Source organism: Rhopalosiphum maidis, chromosome 3, assembly GCF_003676215.2.
Source record: "Rhopalosiphum maidis isolate BTI-1 chromosome 3, ASM367621v3, whole genome shotgun sequence".
NCBI classification, from domain to species: Eukaryota; Metazoa; Arthropoda; class Insecta; order Hemiptera; family Aphididae; genus Rhopalosiphum; species Rhopalosiphum maidis.
In genome coordinates this window covers 34585389-34599039 of record NC_040879.1, presented here as the reverse complement: position 1 = coordinate 34599039, position 13651 = coordinate 34585389, and the positions used below count along the sequence as shown (strand labels likewise).

Genomic DNA, 13651 nt, shown 5'->3' with positions numbered 1-13651 from the left:
AGGATATTATAAATTTTTCATTAAAAAATACTTTGAGTTTATACATTTTTGAGATTTTTAGAAATTAAATTAAAAGATTTAATCATATTTAGTCAAAAACTAGTTTAACGTAAAAATTCTGGATTTTCTTTATTATTTTTATTTGTTTTTCAAACAAACAAAGAAAAAAACTCACACAGCATTGTAAAATCAGTATATTCGTTACTTCGTTAAGAATCTAAAACTTTATTGAACTTTTTAAATACCTTCATAATATATCTAATAATAAAATATGTTAAATTATTTAAATGTTAAGATACAGAATTTAACTATTTTGCATATTTTCTTTTCATAGTAATCTCAATACTATATTGAATTCAAATGGACTTTTGTTTATAATAAAATAACTAAAAGTATATAAATTTTGTTTTACATATTTTAGCATATTTCTGATTTTCGTGTATTGAAGTCTTATCTTTAAGTATTTGAATATTTTGTTATATATTTAAAAGGTTTGGAATAAGATCCTCCTTTAAACTTGATTCGAATATAAATTTAGAATAGTATATTTTTTAGTTAGTACTTTAGTAAAACTTTCTTTGTTCATAAGTACATAGTATTTCTCACATTATAAATTTTACTGTACGCAAAATAACTTTTATTCCAATTTAAAACAATATCCCTTTATTTTTTATTTCTTAATTCTATAGAAAATCAAGATTATTACAAAAAATGTTTTATCTTTGTATACTTCCTTAAAAGTCAAATATATCGTTGTCATACTCAATAAAAGATTAACTTAGGATCCTCACATCAAATCTAAAAGGAAAATTCACAATAGTTGACTTAATTTACTTCACAAAATTATTCTGAAATCAAAACTAGCTTTTCACACAAAAATTACAATCTACAAATTACTATTAAGACTTATTTGGGCCTATGCAATCTAAACCTGGAATTGTGCAAATAAATCCCTTTTAAACCTTCTAACCATCACTATCCACATTATCTTTTTTGCACCATGGTACGTATCTTCTTATATTGTCTTGTAACATAGATTGTAAATTAAATATTCTTGAATAAATAAAAATCATTATATACTAGTTTTAATGTTATTTTTCAACTATTATTATTCTATAATTCTATTACCAAAAAAATTACTTAAATAAATTAGTTATAATTTAAAAGTACGCTAAATACCTTCTATTATTAATTTTAACAATATACGTGGACAAAGCCATTTTAATAGTTATTTACATGTTTTCTAATTATATGTTATACTTATTGATATATTTGAGAAGCAATGTGTAAAATACTCAAAATATTTTTAATCTCTTTTTTTAAAAAAAGTTTCATCAGCATTGTCATCTAAACGTATTGTTAACAGAATTACATATTTTTGACGTTTGGAAAATATATAGCAATACAAAATATTTATTAATGATGTATTTATATTTCATTTTAAGTATGTACAATTAATAATGTATACAAATAAACCAAGGTTAATTTACTTAAACTTTTCTTTGAGTATAATATTACAATTTATAAAAATAGAATAATTAAAACATTTTATATTACTCTAATATTCAGTTATTTTAAATTAATTATAACTCTTATCAAAAAAAATATAGTTTAGATTAAATTTGGAATTTAATATTAAAATAAAAAAAAATTTTCAAGATGTAAACTTAAAATACTCAAAGAGCTTATTAGGAATGGGAAATCGAAAATTAAAATTAAAATTTTCAGATTAATGACGTATATATTTGTCGTCTTTTTTTAATAAAATATTTTTAGTGATAACATATTTAAATATCTCTTACATAGTTCTATATTAAATATGTTAGTTTATTAGTTAAAACTATATAAAATAGAGGAAAAAACACTGATGGTAAAACGTATGTATATGTCATTTCTTCCATAAGAAAACTATAAAAAAAAAAACGTATTCATCGTCATTGCAAGTCAAAGAAAGAAATAATCTTGAACAAATCTAATAGAGTAAGAAAGATTCGATTACATGTTATAAACATGTAATATGTTATCTACTCCATTGGGTATTATGTTCATTTTTTCAGAAATTCTCAACTAAATAAATATAATTCCTGATTAAACTAGTATTCAATAAAACGAAAAATATTGTATATCATCGAAACCTTATTACAAACATATTCAAAATATATGCATATAAAATAAAAAAGATTTATACATAATTATTATAATAATAAAAAAAAAAAGATGGGCAAGTGGATATCGCTCTGCTGTATAGTAGAAATGGAGAGTAGGTCACTATCATAGATGTGTTAAATTTGAATGCAATGACAGGTATCATTGCATACAAAAAACGATTCTGAACGGAGATGATTTGTCAGTCTAGGACAGTGTTTTCCAAAGGGTATGCCGTGAAATTTGAAAGGTGTGCCGCGACAACTTGAACTTTTTTTATAAAAAAATATATGATTTGTTTCACAACACTTAAATATAGTTAATATAAAAATGAACTTTAAAATTAAAAAAATAGAGATATAATAACAAATTTTAGTGTAAAACGTGTGCTTGATGTTGTTTGCATAATAGTTCAATTCTAGGAGGGATCGACAATTAACACACCAGCAATTCTTGTTCAACTGATAAAAGTAGTTCACATTTTTTATTTCTAATATTTGTTAATGCGGAAAACCTAAGTTCACAGAGGTATGTTGTAAAAAATGGTAATAATATATTTACTATAATTTCTGTAATTATCGGATACTATGTGTTAATAAAACTCCAAAACTGGAACAGTTTAAGTTCGTTAAATAAATTTTAATTTCAATGATTGAAGTTCTAAAAGTTGTTGTTGTTCAACTAATCCTGTAGATGTGATATTCAATCTGATGTTACTGCAAAAGGATTGCGCACCCAATCATTTACGTTAATAAGCAAAGATTGGAAGTACTTTTTCATTTTTTCTTTTAAAATTATGAGATGATTAATTATCAAATCAGATGTTACTTACGTTGTATTCGATAAGTAGAAAATATTTATTCAAAGTGTGCCGTGACTTATAACAACTAATAATAATGTGCCTCGATAGGAAAAAGTTTGGGAACCACTGGTCTAGGATAATTAGTAGGATATATTATATTATTACCTATATTTGAATTGTAATATATCATTATTTAACTAGATTTCGTAAAAAAAAAAATTTCATACGCTCATAAAATTTTTTCCATTGTGACGCTGAAGTTTTTTTTTTAAACTTATTTGAAGAAGAAATTGAACACAAGAATCTTGTGTTGGGTTTTTTAACCATAGATATAAATTACAAAGATTTTATGAATTTTCAACTTCAAAATTCCTTGCAAATTTTAGTGATTTCATAAAAAATCGAAAATTTCAATGGTCTATAAATAGTTTAAAAAAATTCTAAATATTTGGAAAATGTAATCGTAAATAGATAACGCTAATATAAACATTAAGTGAAAATTTAAAGTATTTACAATGATTTGTTTTTGAATTACAGCAAAATCAAAAAATCGATTTTGTGGAAAAGTGGTTATGCGTAAAAATTCCAGTTTTTCGTTATTTTTTCTGAGTTTTTTCTGACGCTTTTGAAATTTACTGAAAATTTAAACTTTTAACCTCCTAAAGTACCAAGTAGATTCAATGTCCTTTTTAAAGAGAGGCTGAAGTAAAAAATCAAAGCATTATTACCCAAAATGTGATGACAGACTCAAAAAAAAATAAATAAATAATAAAAAAAAAACACACACAACATTGTAAAGTCAATACATTCATCACTCCGTTCAGAATCTAAAATGTATTTAAGTTATTTTATGATATTTTTATTTATTAAAATACAAAAAATATTAAAAATAATCATACTTTAACTATATAAATAGAATTGGTCTACAGATACGTATATTCCAGCCATTCCAAAGTAAAATAAATGTACGATAATCTGAAAATTAAAAAATAAAATATATTCGACCACATTAACTTATAGTTTATAGTAAAATATAAACAAATCATAGTCAATACGAATTTATCAAGTAAATGTTTAAAAATTAAGCCTGTTTTGTCCATATTAGAAATAACACCTGATGAATATTTTGATAGGCTTTAGTAAATTATTAATTCATAAAAAACATGTTTTTATATTATTGGTTATACAACACCACTTAACATGAATTTGCTTTAAAACAACATAAATTCTGCTTTTTAAATTTGTTAGACATCCATTGCTGCCTTAAAAATATTTTGGTGCCCAATTTCATTGCAAACTCTTTAGTCTTTTCTCTATGAATGCATTAATTGGAATTTTTTGTCAAGATATTAATAAAACTATTTTGATAAATATAATTCTAGATATAACATTGCTAGATAATTTTATTTCCTTCCAACAGTGATAAACCACATTATGATAATAAAATTCATGATATCGAAAAAATGCCTGATTCATTTTTGAGTAACACCGTTATTTTAACATTAAGTAATTAAGTAATTAAGTATTTTAACAACAGTGGAAAATCACGTTCAAAATTGTATTTTATCATATAAATAAATACTCAGATAAACCCAGTTTTGGCAATAACCAAAGAAATAATGATGATGAAAGCAATAAATGATAATATTTTCAATACAAGCCACATAACCTATTTAGAACTAGAAGTAAAATTATATAAATGTATAGTATTATATAAGTATATATAATATATTGATTATTGTTGGAAGTATATGCCTAGTACCTAATATCCACTCTAATCGTTATTTGGTTATATTTTTAACTTTCTTTTATCATTCTATGACACAGTAACTCACAAATTTAAAAAAATACTATACATACAGTTGACTAATTAATTTTAAATAACGTATTATCTTTAGAGTTTTCATAGTTTTTATAATTTTTAAAGATACATTATGTATTGCAAGTCACGTAGCATACTTATGTTTTTGTTTAATTTATCCAAATCCGTACGCAACAGTAGGCATAAAGATACGCATAATCAAAAAAGAGTTAGTTGATTGTTTTATGTTGGATGATAATTTACTTACTTATAAAATAAAATAAAACAATTATATTTTTATATATTATACTTTATTATTATATTTTACTTTATATTATATTTTTAGTGCATGATTGAGTATTTTTTTCCTTTTTTTCCTGTTATTGTCCATGCTTGAGATTTTTATAGATCCTACTTGTACAATTTGTGTTGGCTGCGATTAGCTGGTGCACTAATCTCTAGTCTTTAAATAACAAAATACTATAAGAATTATTATTATTGAGCCTAACTATAAAAAATATGGTTTTTTTTTTTATCAACCTATTATGTTTTATGTCAAATATTTAAAAATTAGAAATGGAAATTTAGTTTAAGAATGATAGTTAAGATCATAATTTTAGATCAAAAATTAATATATGGTTACCTAATTCTAAACTACCTAATAGTATTATATAACAATCCATCCTAAAGTTAAGCTTCTAATTCACCATTAAAATCACGTTAAATGAAAATAATATTTTCATTATTACCCATATAAGTTTAGAAAAATAAATTTATCATTCTGTCATTTCCAACCTCAATACATCAATGTAAATTTTAAATAATGATGATATCAATAATTAAAATAAATGTTTGTATATTATATAAATCATAAATATATATATATTAACATATTTGTTTATATTTTTTTAGAAACTCATTATTAATGATGATTTGATACATGCACATGGGATATGAATAAATAACTAATACTTTTACTGAAATAATACATCACATTAATCAAGTTTGTCGAACAGTATTCAAACTAAGTATTGTTATATGAAATCAAAAATAAACTGGTCTTACGTATTAAAGATTCATTAAAACTGTGAAAGAATTTCACTTAACATATGTATTAATATAAAATTTAATTTTAATTTTACTATAAGCATTGAATACATTACAAAAATTATAAACAATTATAATTATTCCATTTATGGTTTTAAACAATAAAAGTATTTTTTTTTTTTTTTGGTTTAATAGACAATTTATTCTAGGAATTATATTATATTTTAAGTTATTGTCATTAAAATAATATCAATTCTTATATATTACAACAGGGATTCTCAAACGTTTATAAACAATGTACCCCTTTTTATCAATAAATTTTTTTGGGTAACCCTTCTTAGTTACTAAACTAAAATATATATAAAAATATTTGAAGACTTACATACGTCATGTTGGCCAGACTTGTACCCCTTAAAAAATGTCGAGTACCCCCAAGATTATAACAATACTGATATTTGTCCAAATAACAATTAATTATTTGTTATCTTAATTAAATTTAATTTAAATCACCCATAGTAAAACAATTATGTTTTATAAATAACATTAATTTAAGGGGATTGGAAGTGGTGACTTTCTGTCTTTGTCTGACACACGCGGTACATAGATAAACGTCTGACATAAATTAAGGTACTTATAGTTTTTCCATTAAAAATATGTAAAGATGTTTTAATTGGTATACAAGTTTCCTTTGCATAGGTCGAAGCACTTTTTCGATTGTTTTATTATTTAAAATAAATATTTTGATGAGAATAAATATTTTAAATTTTATAAATATGTTAATTTTTATTATTAAATATATTAAAAGTATGCTTCGATCGATGCAAAGTAAACTTGTATACCAATTCAATCATTTTTACATTGTATTTTAAATCAAACAACTAGAAGTACCTTAATTTTTGTCAGGCGCGTATAGCTATTTTTCCTATGTTCCATGCGTGTAAGACAAAAACAGAAAATCACCGCTTCCAATCCCCTTAAAGTTATTCATTTTTTCAATACGAATGCACAATATACATTTTCTTCTTATCAAATGAATTACCTATACAGTTGATACTTTTAAACTATCCATAAAACCATGATTTGTCTACAATTTTCGATTCATAGAAATCATGGGATTTATAATAAATAATGTTTAGTATAATTATACTAACGATGATAAATATTTCAAATATTTTTTTTTCAATCTACAGTACTGTTATTTTTGAAACAGAACTAAAGTTTAATGAAGTATTTTTACAATTAAATTAAATTATATTATTAATTTTACTATATATTATTATATTTAATGAAATTTTCAAAACACATAGTACGTATATTAGTTTAAAGATATTTATTTTAACTACAAAACCATTTACTTTGTTTTACGGTTAACTATAAATTAAATTCAAAAGTTAATAATAATAATGTGATATTAGCTATTCTACAAGAAGTTGAAGGCTCTGACTAATAATAGGGATGCTGGAGATATGCAGTAAACTAATCAAACGATTGAAGACATAAAGAAGAATAAATGATACAACATTTTTGAAAAAAATCTTACTGATTAGTGATTATACTAATAGTAAAATAATTTACTTTAATAGCTATATCAATAGACATAATATCATGAAATATACTTAATAATAAAGGTTGACATTCCATCTTTACTCAAAATTGTTTTCCATAAACAATAATATGCCTATCATTCAATTAAAATTTAACATGCTCATTTCAGTGACCCTTAGTAACCTACAGTAACCACTTAATAACATTTTCTAAATATTAAGATTGAAAATGGTATTAAATGTATGACTTAAAATTATTGTTTTTTGTTTTGCTATGAAATATAAGTGAAGAATATTCAATATTTGTTGGTTACATTTCTATAATAAACTAATTACTAATTTTTAAAAATATGTTCAAATAAAACCAATGTATTCATAGATAATAACGGGACATTAATATACATTTAAAATATTAATTTTAGGTATTAGCTTTAGAAACATTATCATCTGTATTAAATAAAATGGTGATAGACTAATATGTCTTAAATTTTGATTTGTATTTATTGTGTTACACTACTAATAGTTATTATAAAATATTGTAAATGTTTTCTGTATTTATGATTTTAACAATTTCAATTTTGTCAAAAATTAAATTTTTAACAATTAAGAATTAATTTCAACAAGTGTTAATACTCGTAATATTGAATAGGTTTAAATGTCTATTATATTTAAAACTTGTATAATAAATATTAATATTTACATATTTGTACACTAAACTCCCTTCAAAAAAATTTTTTTCTGGCTACGGCCTTGTGGTTATGTATATTATAAAAATTATACTTTTACATTTTTATGATCGTTAGAATAAAAACAATGTTGGAATCACCTACCATTATATTAAGTATGTTGATTATAAATTATATAGTATAATATTTAACTAACTTACATTTAACGATTATAAAAGGATTTCCTGAATCCAACTCATATTATATAATGTAAATTAAATAATTATATATAAATATATATTATAAATAATAATGTAATATAAACAACTTTGTACATCCAATCGTATGAAATGACGTAACTTTAGAGAAACATGAGTACAATTCGTCGAGTCTGAAGTGATCAAAGCCCAAACGTCTCAAACAATTGTAAACAGTTATAGATCGAGACTTGTATCGAAAACTAAATTGCACGTTACACTGTACAATTATATACAATATACATGGGCACTCGTAAGTGTGATAAAAGGAAAAAAGAAAAAGTGACGAAAACGGTCAGATCTAGTGTGCCAGTGGAAGCAGACGACACTGAGAAAAGTCGTTACGAACATTTCACAAAATTACCAACGGCGACGGAATAAACTTGGCTACTCAATAGCCGTGAGTACCATTGACAACGCTTACCACGATCGGACCACGTGGGATTAGAACCTCATCAGATTTCACACATAAGGGTCTAGAATGTTTGTGAAGTTATTTAAACCAAATTTTCCGAAGATTAAGTGGCTGGGGCATATGGCTCGTAAAGATAGGATGTATAGTAGTTACATGCAATACTATTCAGTACATATTCTCCAAAAATAATTTAAAATTCTTGTTTTTGTTAGCTATTTATAAAACAAAATTTACTGTTTCATACTGGGCACTGGCCAATAATTTTAAAAAAAATTGGAAAAAAAACGTGATTCGTTACGAAAATTTTTGACAAAATCTATTAATCCATATATTTTTAATATTATTTATTTATTATGGAAATTAATAACTATAGAGACTTGAATCATTCACTAAATATTTAACATTTTCTAGGCCTTCTATAAGTTTCAAAAAATGTTTAATCTTACTGTGCTGTTTTTAGTAATTTAAATTTTCCAAATTTTTAAATTTATTTTTAAGCATTGTTTATATGTCTCGAATAGAATGCTTGAACATTTTAAGCAAGTTTTTTCTTCGACTTGTTCTTATTGGAATTAAAAAATTTATATGAAAAATACAAACTAATAATTTTGTTTTTATACATACTTAATGTTAAAATCATACAACTTCGTAAAAATCACGAAAATATGAGTAATTATATAATTAAAAAATTAAATAATATTTTATTTTAATATCTATAAATTTGAATTATAATACGAGATACCTTTAAATTTTTAACCTGGAAATAAAAATGAAAAAATTTAAGCATAAAAAGGAATACCTTATTTTTTAAATAATTGAAATTCTTATAATAACACCATTGGATATTCAATCGTAAAATAAGTAAAAGTATTTTTATTTCTTTTCAAACAATATTTTTTATATAATTTCAAAAAAAATAATTGTAATAACTTGAAAAATGCTATTATTACACAAAATTATTTTAAATTATTTTCAAAATATGTCGAATATTTTTAATCTTTTTATATGTTTTTGTATTTTTTTAGTTTTATTTTTACAAATGTTGATAAAAATGTCCATGCTTTGCCTAAAAGCTTGACAATTTAATGAAGATTCTAAAATAGTTGTTTAAAAAACAATTAAAAAAAATTAAAATTACATAAATGTACTTTTTATATGCATACCAATTTAAAATTTAAATTTTTCATAATATACACTAGTTTTATCTTAATATTCTACATACATATATTACGAATACTTAATTTACAGGCGTTATTTGATTACTATGGTTAACAATAACACATTTGGGGAAAATACAAATTCGATTGGTTAAAAGACAAAAGCACTCAGAGTATAGTATTATCTTTTGATAACGTTGCATGCATATCACCCCAATATATTATAATTCGATAGTGTTTTCAATCGAGATATGGGCATTGCATTATTTGTATTCTACACATAAATTGTAATAATTTGACATTTGTGTTTCACTGCAAATAAATACTGTATCACAATATCATTTTATAGCTATAAGATTATATAAAAAATAAATAACAGCTAACAAATAATATATAGTTAAATACTTAAATTATTTTTATATTTAGTAAAATTTTATAAAAAATTACCTATAATTATCTAATATTATTAATCAAACACTGTTATTTTTCAACATAATTGTTTCTAACTAAGGTAAGCTTATTTTCTTATCAAATTAATATTCTGGTCAATATATAATATTATTCTGTCTACCGACCTATAGATTATGTAGACGTGCTATAATATACTTTACGCATCTTGCTTACAGCATAGTCTTACAGGATACATAGTAGTCAAAATGAATTTTTAAAATGTTTAAAATTTTAAAAAAAATATTGACTTACAAAAGTAAATACAACAACATTTAAAAAAAATATTAATAAACCCATAATTGCATGATGTATTTGTACAATAATAAAACAAATTATAGTAAAAACAAAAATTATTTTAACTATAAAATAATTTTAAAGGTAATATATTAAAATCATTTCTATTGTCAGATTATTAATATTTTTCTATGCCAGTTTTAAAATCATTTTCGAGGAAGTTAAAATGATTCATTAAATAATATGGTCTAATCTTGTAAACAGGACGTACATTCCTCTGATGAATTCTAGCACGTATACTTTTGCATACTTTTCACAAAATGATTAATTTAGTATTTTCTTTTGTACTTTTCTAGGTATATTTTAGAAATATTTTTCACTTTTTAATATTACAAACACGTTTATTCGTGACAATTGGTTAATAGTGGCAATACAATTAAAAAATTAAAATATTCGGTTATATATTTTATTTTGTTCACACCTTTTTTGTAGATCCTTTATACTCGGAAGTATCGCGTTTTAAAACGTACATTCCTGCAGTAACTACACAACTCGTTAACGATATCAAACCTTCTATATAATATACACATTGTTAGAAATTTAAATTCAGTAAAACCATATATAGGGCCTATATTATAGATACCTTTATACTTTGTTTAAAAAAACTATAATAAAATATTAAAATCAGTAAAATAGAGAAACCCTTTTGTACTGGAAATACTTAACGAAAAAAAGGAAAAATATAAGATAGATATATTTGTCTAAGTATATAGTATTATACACATTATTTAAATAAAATAAAACATTAACCAATGACTTCAAACAATAATTTATTGAGCTATTCATTGTTTTACAATAAGTTATATTCGAAATAGGTACATCACTAATAGTACAAACTAAATCTATAGCAATTATTTGTATAGATTGTAGACCATCGATCATGATACACTAAATATGAAAGAATGCAAAAAAAAATCAAGACCTAATGTCAATTATGTCAAAACTTATTTGTATTAATTGTATTCATCAAACTTAACGTATTAAAAAATATAATTAAATCACAACTGTATTCAAATAAAATAAATGCCTAAACCACTGGTCAATAAGTAACGAATTTTTTCATCCAATGGTTGACATTATTTTTTTATTATAACATTATATTAATACTATTATATTTATCATGTTTTATCACTATTCATAATAGAGTATCATTATATCGTGGTTCTGAGTAACGTTTTGCATTATAATAATATTATTATGTCTGTAGGTAATGGTGAAATGCACCCAAAACGACTTATGATAAGTGTTTCCGAGAAACCATAAACCCGCAGGAGTTTATCGTTTGTGTAAAGGCGGGTGAAGAAAAAAGTGGGGAAAGCTAGAGTACGCGGCTATGTATTGCGGTGCCTTTGATTTGTCGCCGCTAGTGCACCGTACGACATCATAACGTCAACAGCCGATTAAGACACGTTTTATTTGAATAATGGCGGGGAAAATCGCGCACATGACATAACCGTTGCGGGTTCTGGCAAATGATTTAAAACGAAAACGTGCAGTACTTAAATATTTTAAATAATCATTTACAGGAACCGTTTGTATATTTTATTAACGGAACTTATAGTTATTTATAATTCTTTTTTTTTTCTTAAAATGGTCACCTCAATATGTGACCATGGTATTGTAAGTATTGTACGTCAAACAAGCGGTTTATAATAATATTTTATTATCGACAAAATAAAAACTAACGAAAATTTTATCATATTGATCACGTCTATATCATACTAGAGGGTTATTACTCACGTGTGTCACGAGATGACCGGACTGTCGTAAATCGTACTAGATCGACACCCGTAGACGATGCTGACTGCCGCAACGGCCAATGTTCCGGTGCGGCGAAGATGAACGACGAAAATCGTTTCACTCGTCACTATCGGATGTGTCGTGTCGCGTACGACAGTGAACCGGGTCTTGGTGATTAATTTATTTTTTTTTTTCGGAAAAAAGGAATCGCTGAACGACGATGAATGTCGGGACAGTGAGGGGATGCACCCGCGAATTGATCACGCGAAAGTTTCACGCTCCGGATACGGAGACACGAAAGAGTTCGACAGAGGTGAAAATCGGTTAGAGATAAAAACAAATCGACAAGACGAACCAAAACGAATCGCGTTTGTGCGAGACAATCAGACGGAGTCTCCGGGGATTCGGAACGACGCCGTGCGAGTACGGTGATCGCGCCGAAGACGCGGACAGACACGGACGGGCGGACGGACGACCGAACGAACGGACGACGTGGAAGCGGACAAACGACTACTACGGACTGCTGGCGTGATGGGCGGCGGACGTGACACGGCGTGCGCGGTCGTCGTCGCGTTCGTACTCGCACCCCTACGCCACCAGCCCTGCGCGCGTTGTCCGCGCGACGGCGGCCGACTGTTCGGCGACGCCGGCCGATCGCGCGACGGGTGCGCGCGGTATGGCCGGTCTCGGCGGCGGCCGCGGTAGGGGTGTACACGCGCGCGGACTTTCCACTATGAAAACAGCGGCGGCGTGCGTATAATATACCGCCGTTAGAGCGACGGCGCGGGCGGCGACCCTTACGACGGGCTTTACTACGGCGGTTTACGTACGATCACCTCCACGCCGCCGGCCCGTCCCGCTCACGTGACCACGCGTGCACGCAACGTCCACCACTGCCGCCCGCCCGCCCGCCGGCGATTTCTCACGAACTTTTACACACACTCACACCATCGACGCTACGCGGCGTGGTCGAGGACAACGTGACGTCGTCGCTACATCCGCCAAAGTGCCAAACCGTATAATGTAATACAATAATATGATTTCACGGTACTCACACGCGCGTACTGAAACCAACGTGGTGTATCGATGTCACACGTTGATGATGATTCTGTTTTTGTTTTTGTTTTGTTGTTGTTGTTGTTGTTGTTGCCTTATTACTAATACGCCACATTATATGAAACGCGTCAAAAACATTCCGATTGAGTAGAGCTCGCCGAGCGATATCTATTACTTGAATAAATCGAACTGTTATTCAATAATATAGGGCCCTACTGTATTTTCAATGAAATAATATCGTATATGATGACAAGTCTTTAAAACGCGGAAAATCTTAT

At 26.3% G+C, this 13651-nt stretch overlaps 1 protein-coding gene across 1 annotated transcript in view; it reads right to left on the bottom strand.

The window, feature by feature from the left end:
• The window catches only part of LOC113557150 (neurexin-1), a 232115-nt gene extending 219290 nt beyond the window's left edge, over positions 1-12825 (bottom strand). Inside the window, exon 1 of the mRNA XM_026962482.1 lies at positions 12318-12825. The gene's annotated coding sequence lies outside the window, so the exon portion shown is untranslated. The remainder of the gene's footprint in view (positions 1-12317) is intronic.
• Positions 12826-13651: the final 826 nt, after the last annotated feature.